Below are 12,499 nucleotides of genomic sequence, written 5' to 3' on the forward strand. Positions count from 1 at the left end.
TGGCTGTCATATTGTCCATGCTGACTAGGACAACCTTCCCTATGAGGTGAGGCTAAAAAGCTTTTAGTGCTAGCTAAACAGCAAGAGGTTCCAAGTAACTGATGTGGAGACTATTTTGCTTAGGGTCCAGTAAACCTTGAATTGAGATGGTGGAGATTGGCAGCCCACCCTGTGAGAGAAGAATCTGCTGTTAGCACAACTAATGGAATGTCGATGAAGGGCTGCCTTTTTGATGTGTTCTACCATTGCAGAGATTGACGAGTGTGGCTGTCTACCCACCCCAGATCTGTTAAATGACCCGGTGATTGATTCCACTGACATGCTAAGCATTCCTGTAGAGGACGCATGTGTAATCTTGCGAGAGATACTATTGAAATGCATGATGCCATCATTCCTAAATGTTGCATGAAAGTTTGAACTGTTAGGTATTGGTTGTTTTGAAAGGGTAGCATTAGCGTTTAAAAAAAAAAAATTCTGACGGCACTGGGAGAGGCTAGAGCTGTGTGAGTGTTTAGCGTTGCCCCCAGATATGTTTGTAGTTGTGAGGGATTTAAGATGGGACTTTTGTGCATTGACTGTAAATCCCAGTTGATGAAGAAGGTTTATGGTATTTTGAGTTTGTTGGCTTTCATGAGCCAATCGTCCAGTTATGGGATTACATTAATTTTTCTTCTCAAATAAGCTGCTACTACTGCTAGACATTTGGTGAATACTTTGGGTGCGGTAGCCACTCCAAATGGGAGTACTTTGAATAGATAGTGATTTCCTGTGATCACAAATCTGAGGTATTTGCGATGTGCTGGGTGGGTTAGAATATGGAAGTATGTGTCCTTTAAGTCTATTGTGGACAAAGTGGTCTTGGTGTTAAAGTGGAAGCACTTGTTGAAGAGTAACCATACGGAAGTGTTATGACAGTAAGTAAGTATATGTTTGACGTCTGAGATCTAAGATTGGTCTTAGGGACCCGTCTTTCTTGGGAATTAGGAAGTAAAGGGAGTAAACTTCAGATCCTTGTTGTTGTAAAGGAACTGGTTCTATAGCTCGTTTTGTTAGAAGAGCTTGTACTTCTTGCTTGAGGAGTTGGTGTTGTGGCGTGATTCTGTGAGCATGAGGCGGAATATTGTGAGGTTTGCTGGTAAGTTCCAGGCAGTGACCATGTTGGATAAGGTCTAATACCCATTTGTCCAATGTTACTGATTGCCAAATTAGAAACAATTGTTGTAATTTTCCCCGACAGATGTAAAATGGTCCGGTGAATTTTGAGCAAGTCAGGGTTTGTTGGAAGATGGAGAGGTACGCGTTGGTGCACATTTTCCTCTGCCCTTGAAATTGTTTCCATTTATAAAATCCTCTTGATGGCGAGGGTTGCATGTTCGACCTGTATGTTGGCACATTTGGATCTGAGGAATTACCTTTGGATCCTCCTCTGTAAAATGAGCGGCGAAAGGAGCCTCTATTGGCTGGTCACTGAAGGGCTCTCATTGATTTAGCCACTTCTGTGTCTTTTTTATTTTCTCAATTGACTCATCTACTTGAGGTCCAAAAACATTCTGTTTTTCAAAGGGGATATTAGGAATGGTTTATTGAACCTCTGGTTTAAAACCAGAGATTCTAAGCCATGCATTCCTTCTAAGAAGAATGCTGGTATTAATACCTCTTGCTGCGTTATCAGCAGCATCTAATGCACATCTAATAGATTAATTAGATATCAGTTTCCCCCCCCTGCACTAATTCTTGCCCTTTTTTCTTGTGTTCATCTGGGAGATTTTGAAGTAACTGCTCTATTTCATCCCAGTGGATCCTGTCATATCTAGCTAATAGAAATTGTGTATTAGCTATATGCCAATGGTTGGCAGATTGTGCTGCTACTCATTTCCCTGATGCATCTATTAGCTTAGACACCTTGTCTGGAGGTGGTCCATCAGCTGTAGTTTGGGTATTTGATCTTTTCCGAGCATTTGACACAACTAGGGAATTCAAAGTAAACTCTCCTCTACTAAAAATCTGAGCAGTTGGGGGAGGTTTGTATTTCTTGTAAACCCTAGGTGTTAAAATACGTGCCTGTACAAATCTCATCAGCCTGGCGCATCATGTCCTTTAACATGGGAAAAGATTGTGTTGTCCTATGTGATGTTCCTAAGGTCTCAAATAGATAATTTTCCTCTATGGATTCCTTATGAAGTGTGACCCCTTGGTATGATGCTGCTCTGGAAATTAACTAGACATACTGGATTGTCATCATGAGGTGATGGCTAAGTATTTTACAAGTCAGAATCATTATCCACTGGAGGATCAATGTTCTAATCATTCCACGGATCTACAGGTGGTGTACTATCATCATCTGTGTATGCGGTGAACCCTGTGGTGTGATTTCTAAAGGGTTCGAGCCTGGTGGTGTTGAAGATGGTGGAGGGATCAGATGAACAGGGTGAATAGGGCATGTAGCTATGTCCTTTTTTAGAGCGATTTTATAATTTATATCCTCTGAAGGAATGTTCCTTTTAGAAGCTGTAACATGTTTAGCTAATATGTGCCCAGTGTCTGGATCAATGTAGATCTTTTTCAGCTTATGATCCAGATTATTTTTTGCATAACCTCTAGGATGGGTTCCGGAGGCTTATGATGTGCATCTTCGGACTCTAGCTCGATTTCTAGTTTGGAATCAGATTCTTGGATAGAGAAAACCTCCTACTCTTCTGCTGCCGACTCCTCTATTTCCTCGTGCTCAGTATCTTCTCTGAAGATATCTGGAGTGTGTTAGATGTTCTGCCTCTGCATGGACCTTTGTTGAGCCCGACAGTCCTGCAAAGTCTTTTTGGACCAGAACGATGGACAAGCGTCACAATCCTCTTCCCTGTGCTCCGGTGAGAGGCACGAGTTGCAGACTTTATGCAGGTCGGTGTGTGGGTATTTGGAGTGTCACTGAGGACAAAACTGAAACTGAGTCCGCTCCTTCGGCAGAAGACTGAATTCTACGAAACCGAGTGTAAGTCGACTGACACGGCTAGGCCCGAGACAGCCAAGGATGTCTTCTATACCGAAGATAGAGTGTTTTCCTATTTTTTCGGCAGAAGGAGAATGGTAAACGTGTACGAAACAATACCGACAAGGATACAGTATGTTGCACACGCGGAGAGGATCCCGAAGAACGGTGTCAAACTAGAGTGCGAAAACCACATCCGAACACAATGGCAGCAAGAAATCAATCTGACAATGACGTCGATACCCATGCGCCCTATCACCGAAAGGAGGAGTCACCTTACCTTGTGATTGGAAAAGACTTCTTCGAATAAAAAAACAACTTGCAAACATCCGGACCAAACACTAGATGGCAGGAGCATGCAACGCATGAGTATTACAGCACACATGCCTCAAACCTATTTTTAGTCTACTCTCTACGACCTTCACACTCGGGAGTGATTTGTTTCTCGGATTGAAGCTGCTGGCCAAGATGGTTGTGAGGGAAGAATACTTGGACAGCATCCTGTCTGACCACTGACCACTACAAGTGGAACTGCAGTGGGGCAGGCTGCGCACATGAAGTCTGCAGACTGATGCGTTCTCTGACCCTCCATTTCAGGAGGAACTATTGGTGTTTATTGCCCAAAAAGTGGTAGTGATGGGCCACTGCCTCTCGGAAACCTGGGGAGTATGGTGTGTACTACACAGCGAATTGATGTCACTGGAGTCAGAGCGCAATCATTACAGAAAGAGGCCGCAGCCCAAATGGTGAGCCCAGACCGCCTCCGAGACCTTCAGAAAAAAGAAATACCTAGAGACACGACTACGCAGGCACTATGTGGTTAGGCAGTTCGCAGAGGGCTCGTCCGGGGCGAACATCAACTTTCTGCAATTGGGGCCATCAGGTTTGACACTGGCTGGTTGGTCACCACACAAACGGCCATCACTACAAAAAAGCAGTCCTTAATGCCAAAACCTCTTATTTCACGGAGAGAGTATCGCTCTCCGTGAATAAACCCCGTGAAATCTTCTCTTTGGTTCGCAATCTTGCCACTTCTGATCGTTCTTCCCCCCGGCTTGGTTCCCTCCCAATCCCTCTGTCTCTCACTCAATAACTTTTTTATCGACAAGATTGCAAAAATTAAAGCTAACATTCCTAACGTGCCTCAGCCTATCCTTACCAGCCCTGGCACTCCCCCTTCCTCCTCCCTTGACACTTTCCCCCCTATCTCCCCTGACTTGTTCCGCAACTACCTGTCTAAAGTTAAATCTGGTTCTCCTTTGGACGGCGCTCCTGCGCGTATCCTCAAAACCCTTTTCACTAACTGTCCTGGTCCTCCCCTCACTCTTCTCAACTCCTCATTGGCCTCCGGTGCTGTCCCCTCTTCCTTTAAAGCTGCTGTTGTTCTCCCTATCCTAAAAAAACCTGGTCTAGATCCTTCCCTCCCCGCTAACTTTCGTCCCATTTCCCTTCTTCCCTACTTGGGCAAGATCCTAGAGACCCACGTCACCTCCTGCCTTTCCTCATACATCGAGGACAATGGCCTTTTAGCTTCCCACCAGGCGGGCTTCCGCCCTGGCCATTCTACAGAAGCGGTGGTTCTCGCGGTCTTGGATGAACTCAAGGGCAAGGCAGATGTTAACCTTCCCCAAGCCCTGGTGCTTCTCGATTTGTCCGCTGCGTTTGACACGGTCGACCATTCCATTCTTCTCGACCGTGCCTGCGCAGCGGGCATTCGGGGCGCGGCCTTCTCCTGGCTAGCATCCTTTCTTCAGGATAGGCATCAGGCCGTTCATCTCTCTGGTTTCTCTGCCCCCTCCTGTCCGGTCACCTGTGGTGTTCCTCAGGGCTCTTCTCTTTCCCCTCTCCTCTTTAATCTGTACATCTGTCCCCTTGTTTCTTCTCTTCTCAAACTGGGGGTCTCTGTATATAATTATGCAGATGACCTTCAGCTTGTCTTTGATCTGTCTTCTTCTCCCGATTCTATCCCCAAGTTCAGTTCCACCCTTATTTTTATCTCTGAGTGGATGAGCGCTAACCATCTTAAGCTCAATCCCGATAAGACGGAACTTGTCCTCACGGGTGGCCCTTCCAACCCTTGGTCTCCTGCACATTGGCTCCCTTCTTTTGGCCCCCCCCACGCCCTCTTCCTCTGTCCGCACCCTTGGCATTAAAGTCAGCTCTGACTTAACTATGCACAGCCAGATCAGCTCTGTTGTGTCTGCATGTTTTCTTTCCCTCCGTCTTATCCGGAAAATTTCTCGCTTTTTCACCATCGACGCGCTGAAAACCATAGTCTTGGCTTTAGTCATCTCTCGCCTCGACTATGGCAATGGCCTGTACGTGGGCATCCCTTCCCACGAATCCCGACGTTTACAGGCCATCCAAAACCAAGCTGCCCGTCTAATTCTCTCCCTCCCCAAATCCTCTCACATTACCCCGGCTTTGAAATCCCTTCACTGGCTCCCCATCCGCTTTAGATCCCTTTTCAAACTAGCTTGCTTTGCCTTTCGTGCCCACTCTTGCTCTGCCCCAGTCTATATCACTTCCCTCATTTCTCCCTATGTTCCCAGTCGCACTCTCCGGTCTTCCTCTCTTTCCCTTCTTCACATTCCCCGCTTTCGCAAATCCAGTTCCGGGGGCACTCGTCTCTCCGTCTTGGCTCCCCAGTTCTGGAATAGTCTCCCACGTCATCTCCGTTCCATTCCTATTCTCAGCCATTTCCGTAAAGCCTTAAAAACTTCTTTTTTCTTTGGCTTTCCCTTCTTAGGTTCCCTTGTGTCCCCTTCTGTGAGTTCTGTTCCAGGTCCCCCAGCGCCAGGAAGCCGCTCGGCAGCAGTGCGCTTTATTAAATATTGTTTTCATTTCATTTCATTTCATTTCACGTACGCTTTGTGAGACTATTATCGCATGCTGTGTGCAGTGGATCCCGTACCCCCCCTTTAATCCTCCAAAGAGCTGATGGCAGCCTTTCTGGAGGGTCTTTCCCTGACTTGGCTTACTCCACTCCAGAGGGCTGAGCTTGACGAGTCAATTTAGGAAATTTGGGCCGCACTAGCACAGACAGCCCGTGACAAAAGGCCAGGAAGTATGGCATTCCAGCTGAGTATTACTCCACCTACTCTCCACTTCTCACCTAACCTCTGCAGAAGGTGTTTATTGAGGCACAAACTGTTGGTCCACTCCTTGACTGCCAAAGTGAGGTGCTTATAGTAGTGTCCTACGCAAGCCCACTTGATGTGCGCTCATGTTCCTGCCTAATCTTGACTGTACTGAACTTGTGAACAGACCTTTTCCACCTGGTCAGCATGCTGATACATGAGGACCAATCTGGATTTATTCCAGGTCGTAGCACTTTCCTCAATATTAGACGATACCCCACGAATTAACTATGACAGGGTGGTTATACACTGTTACCAAAGGTCAAAGATGAGATCAACAAGAGGGTGGCGCAGAAGATGAAACTCCATACCTTCGCAGACCTTTACTCAGGGGACGTATTTAGAGACCCCCTGGGGAGGAGGTGGGGCAGAGGGTATCTTTCGGGGAGTTGTTTCTCTACCATAAACTAAGGGCTGCCTGTCGCAAATTTCATTTTGACTTTCCGTCCCAACTGCCCCAGTTGAATGCTCTGGAGAATATACTTCGCACACCATCATCGCGTGGACTCATCACCAGGCTTTTCACACATATTGTTGGACTTGGCCCTTCTGGCAGGTTCACCCCTGAACTTTTTGCCTTGAATTATAGTGATTTCTGGTCTTTGCACACTTTGACACTGTGGCGCAGTGTAAAGTGTGTGCGCTCCTTGAGTGCATGTGGTGAGATAGGCCTGCCCTCCCATAGGAATGCATGGGGAATGTATGTGTCCCTGGTGGTTCCTGATGCGTGGGGTGTACAGGCTCGAGTCTGGTATGTGCGGACTCGTGTGATTGAATGCTGCGAAATGATGTATGCGGCATGAATGTGTCTAATGTGGAAGTGCCACTTCTAGACGTGTGCCTGCGTGTGCAGTAAGTATGCTGGCACGTGATTGGCTGAAGCTGGCTGGGGAGCCTGGCTCCAGGAGTCTGTGTGCGTCTGCCCAGTGGTGAGTGGAGACATTAGCATGCTGATGTGAGGGAGAGGCTGCACCTGTGTCCTGAATAGGGCTGGGCTTTTCCCACACAATGCTGGCTCCGCCCTTGTGGTGCGACTGATGACCCTAGCCTGCCTGGTGAATGGAAAGGGTGGCTGAGGTAAACACAGTGCTCCAAAACCAGCTGCGACTGGTTCTCCCCCACCCTACACCTGAAGACAAAGGGAAAAGGTGTATAAAAGAGGGGCTGTGACCCCATGAAAATGTTCTTGTTCTGACACTTGAATCTACCAGGGGCGTGCTGCTGCTGGGGCCCAGGGGAAGGCTTACCTCCCTGGGCCCTGCCCAGCCCCATGATCCCTGGAGGATTTTCCTTTGCTGGGGGATGCTGTGCTCCCTCTTGATGCCCCAGGACTTCTTTGGACCCTTCTTGCTGGGGGAGGTCATCTCCTTTTCTGGGGCCCCTGGTGCTGCCTGGGCCACCCAGCGCCTTGAGAGCGCTTTGTTCCATTACTGGGCAGAGCGCTGTGGTTTCCCCCTGAGGGAAGCGCTCCTGCCCTTTGTGTGGCCACCCTGCGTTAGGCCCTGCTTATATTTTTAATTACGGGTGCCACCCGTTTATTTAATTATTTTGCGAGTGCCCACCTCGCTTCTCTTTTTTATTTTAATCTCTAGGGTGCCCACCCCTCGTTTTGCTCCCGAAATCACCGCCGCGGCCCGAGCCGCGTCAGGATGGCCGCACAGGAAGTCAGGCAGCCTTGCGCCTGACCGTCGGCTGGACTTCCGGGTTGCAGAGGAAGTCCCGCCCCATTGCCGCGCTGTGATTGGCCGCCACCATTGGCCGGAAGGAGAAGGAGACCGAGTGATGCCCGCCCGGGGCTCCCATGGATGGGGGAGTGCCCCGGGGCAGCCAGAAAAACGCAGCACCTGTGTTGTGGGGCTCCCATGCAGTGGAGGGAGCCCCGGACGAGCAGCAGCAGAGGCGCAGCCGCCGGCGAGGCCCCGGAGGAGGGGAGCCCCGCCCACGGCACCTGAGGAGCAGCCGGAGCACCAGAGAAGAGCCCCGCCACAGACCCGGTGAGTGGAGGGCCCCGGGCTACCTTGGGAAGAGGGGGAGGCGTCGGGGCACATTGCCGGTGCCCGCCCCCCCCTACTGGTGCGTTGTTTTGTTTTGGAGCCAGAGGCTCCTGGGGGTATATTTGATGAGCCCTGCGAGGCTCCCCGCCCGTATTTGTTTTGCGAGCCTAGAGAGGCTCAGGGGGCATTTTGTTTCTAGAGCCCAGAGAGGCTCACGGCCCACATAGTACAAAGAGCCCAGCGAGGCTCGAAGGGGCCAGTCATTTGATTAGAGCCAGAGAGGCCCCCACAAGGCGGCAATTGTTTGAGAGCCCACGAGGGGCTCAGGGGCCCCAGTTGTCTTCGAGAGCCCAGAGAGGCTCGTGGGGGCATTTATTTACTTGGAGTCTGAGAGGCTCCAGAGGGCCCAGTAAATTGTTTCAGAGCCTGCAAGGCTCCCACATCGTTTTTGCGCTATTGTTTCTTTTAGGAGCCCAAAGGAGACTTCCAGCTGCCCAGCACTTTGTGGGCAGCTGCCACGTTTAGGCCCCTGACTTTGGGACACAGGGAGTCCTAGCCCCTGCGAGGCCAGTTGGCCTAGGGACAGTCACAGGTGGTGACTTAAGTGAGTTTGGGGCAATTGTGTTCTTTGATACACCTCTGAATGTTTTTAGGCATCATGTGTTTTCCTTCCCTGCACCTCTGAATGTGTTTTAAATGCATCATGTGCCTTGTTCCTTACACCTCTGAATGTATGTTATGCATTGTGTGTTATGTGCTTATACCCCTACAGGTATTGTGATACTTAGGTGGCTGTTCTTGCTAGTACAGGTGGTGCTAGTGAGGTCCTGGTTACCAGTAGTTACTGATTGTGTGCTAAAGTGATTTTACATTCTATGTTCTATATACTAAGTGCTAGTTCTATAAGTGCTGATCCCCGACAGTGGTCCAGGTGGCCCTGTCTTGTACATATCCCCTGTAAATTCTGCCCGTGCCTATTGGCACAGTGTAAGTGTGTGTTTTATCTAATGTGTTTTGGTGTAATACAAGGGCTATTTTTATACATAACCTTGTGTGGAGTTTCCTTTGTGGTGGGCCTTGAGTGTTGTTGCTGGGGGTGCATGCGCAAAGACTTAACTCACATCGCCTCCGAGTTTAGCCTTACTGCTCGTGCTACGTTACCATGGGGGTGAGCAGGGGTTATCTTGGCGTGCAACTCCCTTGCCCTGACGTGGAAGTGGTGGTCTCTGACTGACTTTGGGGCAAGCCCTGGCCAGCCAGGGATCCCATTTCTAACACATATGCAAACTGACGTCCCTGTGATGAAGCCCAGTGTTTGGTTTAAGTGGAATGAAGAGATATTGCCTCCCTTGACGGAAGACCAGTGGACATACTGTTGCACACAACTGACTGAACTGTTCCCTAACTACAGGCTTCGCCTGATCCACTTCAAATTTCTACACAGGTATTATAGAATGCCCATTAATCTACACCACATGGGGCTCAGAGACGACGAATGCTGCTGGCGATGTGGGTCGTCTCCTGCCTCCTTTCTTCATATGGCAGTGGAATGTCCGGCGCTTGCCGACTATTGGTCCCAAATTTTTACGTCCATAAATCAGATTCTGGAAATGACACTTTCCGCATCCCCACTAGTGGGACTGTTAGGATATGTCAAAGACACACATGTTAAAAAAAAACGTCAATTACATGCACTTTTACTGCTGTTTGCCAAATGCCAAATAGCAGTTCACTGGGGAAGGAGGAGAAAGCCCATGATCCAGGATGGATTAGGGAGGTCACTTATGGTCATGTTCAGCTTGCCGCCTTCTGGGAATTAATGCCACCCACCTCTAGACCCCCGAGAGATATGGGACCCATTAATTACCTGGGTCCAAGAGGAGGCAAATGGGACTGGGGATGCTGTGGTACAGGATGCCCGAACTGGGAATGTTAAATTAATATGATGTGACTTTTACCTCATTGTCAATGGTTATGGACCGGCTAGGAAAACCAGTTTGGTAGTTATTATTCAGCCTATTTTCAACATGACCAACAGGGGGCCACTCGCCGATAGGTAAGAGGGTTTATAAGGGGGCCCCCTAAAACTTTGTCTAATTGTGGCCCCACGTAAGTGTTGAAAGGTGTAGGCGGCCTCTGCCCAAAAATCTCCTGGATAATTCCTTACTTGTCTGGCGCCGTCACCACCGCTGAGAGGGTGCCTTTGAGCAGAGCACGCCTCGGGCTGATTCTGATCCCGATCCAGCTTTCCGAAACTGCTGCTTCCTCAAGCTCCTTGCGCCAGCAAAACCCTGCAGTACCCCGTAGCCTCCACTCAGGCTCTGCACAGTGTCGACCGAAGCCAACTGGAGCCGCCGCAGCCGCGCCAATTACCACCGGGAAGCCAGCCGTGACTTCCCGGTTAGTAGAATCCCCGAAATCCGAACGTTGTTACTTGATTTCAGTCGTTTTAGAGCTGTACTACCGAACGATTGCAGAGCTCGCAACCTAGGCGTTCAGCCGGCCGCCATGTTCTCCCTCCAGAATATCCCCCATGTGTGCTTCTATGGAATCACAGAGAAAAACTCGCATGTGATTTATTGATTAATTTTCCAAATAAATTCAATAGACAAGTAAAAAAACAAACTATGACAGGGTGGCAGTTTCCTTAGACATCCAAAAGGCTTTTGACACCCTCAGCTGGGAGTTCCTGTTAGTGACCCTACAGCCAATGGGTTTTGGCCCGGGGTTCTAGTGATGGGTTAGTACTTGTACTCTCTGAACCCCTCAGCCAGAGTGAAAACAGGTAATTTAATCTCCAATAGTTTTCCTACTGACAGAGGCACCAGGCAGGGCGGTCTGCTCTCGTAATTGCCGTTTGCAATAGTGATGGAACTTCTTGCCTGCCACTTGTGTGCCCACACATGGCATTGGGGGATTCAGGACCTAGATGAAAACAAGTTACTTACCTGTAACTTTGGTTCCCCAGTATTGGTAACTTTCATAGATTCCCATGCTTTGTATCATTCCCCCTCGTCGGAATGGGAGCCTCGGTAGTATAAAAACCATAGAGACAAAAGAGAAACCCAGGCCTAGGCCTCATCTCATTTTGTATCCTATCACCCTCTTTTTGTAAAAAGAGACCAAATTTTTGCCAGAACCAATCAGAGCAGCCTCACCCTCTGGAACCTTCCTGAGAGAGCTCAGAGCCTCAGATTTTCGTAGCCGTTGTGCAAACCGCCACTAACTCTGTAACAAGGCTGAGCTTTCCCCGGGGAGGCGGGTAGGCGCATGGGAATCTATGAAAGTTACCAATACTGGGGAACCAAAGTTACAGGTAAGTAACTTGTTTTCTTGCCCCAGTATTGGAACTTTCATAGATTCCCATGCTTTGTATCAGAATAGTTAGCAGTAAATTACCAAGAACACATTTTGTAAATACATGGCATCACATAACCATAGAAACAATATAGAAAACATAGTAAAAACCAACAAAATGTGCTCACCAGGATGGAGGGATCGTAGGGAAAGCTCACCTCTCAATGAAACAGATTCCGCAGGACTGCCTGACCAACAGCCGCATCATCTCGTCCTGCCGACTCCAGGCAGTAGTGTTTCGTGAAGGTATGCGTACTGCTCCACGTAGCTGCCCTGCAGATGTCCTTAATGGCCACTCCTGAAAAGAGAGCCACAGAGGAAGCCATCGACCTTGTGGAATGTGCACGGACTCTTCCGTCCAGTGGCTTGCCGGCCTCCTGATGACAGAACTGAATCGCACTGGAGATCGAGCGAGAAATGCCACACTTTGTCAAAGGCAACCCCTTGCGAGGTGCGCTGTAGGACACAAACAACTGAGTTGACTTCCGAAAGGGACGTGTGCGCTCCAAGTAAAACTTTAAGCATCGTTGAACGTCCAAAGAATGGAGCGTCCGCTCCGCCGGTGTAGAAGGGTGTGGAAAGAAGGTTTTCAGGATCACCGGTTCATTCAAGTGTAACTCCGATGGTACTTTCGGGATGAATTTGGGATTGGTCCGAAGAACCAGACCTTGTGTAAATTGCAGGAATGGATGTACTATGGAAAGCGCCTGAAGCTCACCCACCCGCCTCGCTGATGTGAGGGCCAGAAGGAGGGCCAGCTTCCAAGATAGGAACTTCAAGTCTGCTTTGTGCACAGGCTCAAACGGAGCTTTCATGAGTTGCGCCAATACCAGGTTGAGTTGCCACACTGGAGGAGGAGGTCGGACTGGCGGATACATCCGGAATAATCCTTTCAAGAATTGTTTCACAACCCTAGAGGACCATAAGGAAGGACCTGAGGAACTGCGCCGATACCTTGATATGGCTGCCAGATGCACCTTGATCGATGAATTTGCCAAGCCAGACTTAGCCAGAGATAGCAAATA

General features: G+C 49.0%; 1 protein-coding gene across 2 annotated transcripts in view; it reads right to left on the bottom strand.

Annotated features, from left to right (window-relative positions):
- The window catches only part of COPB1 (coat protein complex I subunit beta 1), a 296,632-nt gene that overhangs the window by 26,964 nt on the left and 257,169 nt on the right, over positions 1-12,499 (bottom strand). The gene's annotated exons all lie outside the window — the stretch shown is intronic.

The sequence above is a fragment of the Lissotriton helveticus genome, chromosome 3_1, assembly GCF_964261635.1.
Source record: "Lissotriton helveticus chromosome 3_1, aLisHel1.1, whole genome shotgun sequence".
Classification (NCBI taxonomy): Eukaryota; Metazoa; Chordata; class Amphibia; order Caudata; family Salamandridae; genus Lissotriton; species Lissotriton helveticus.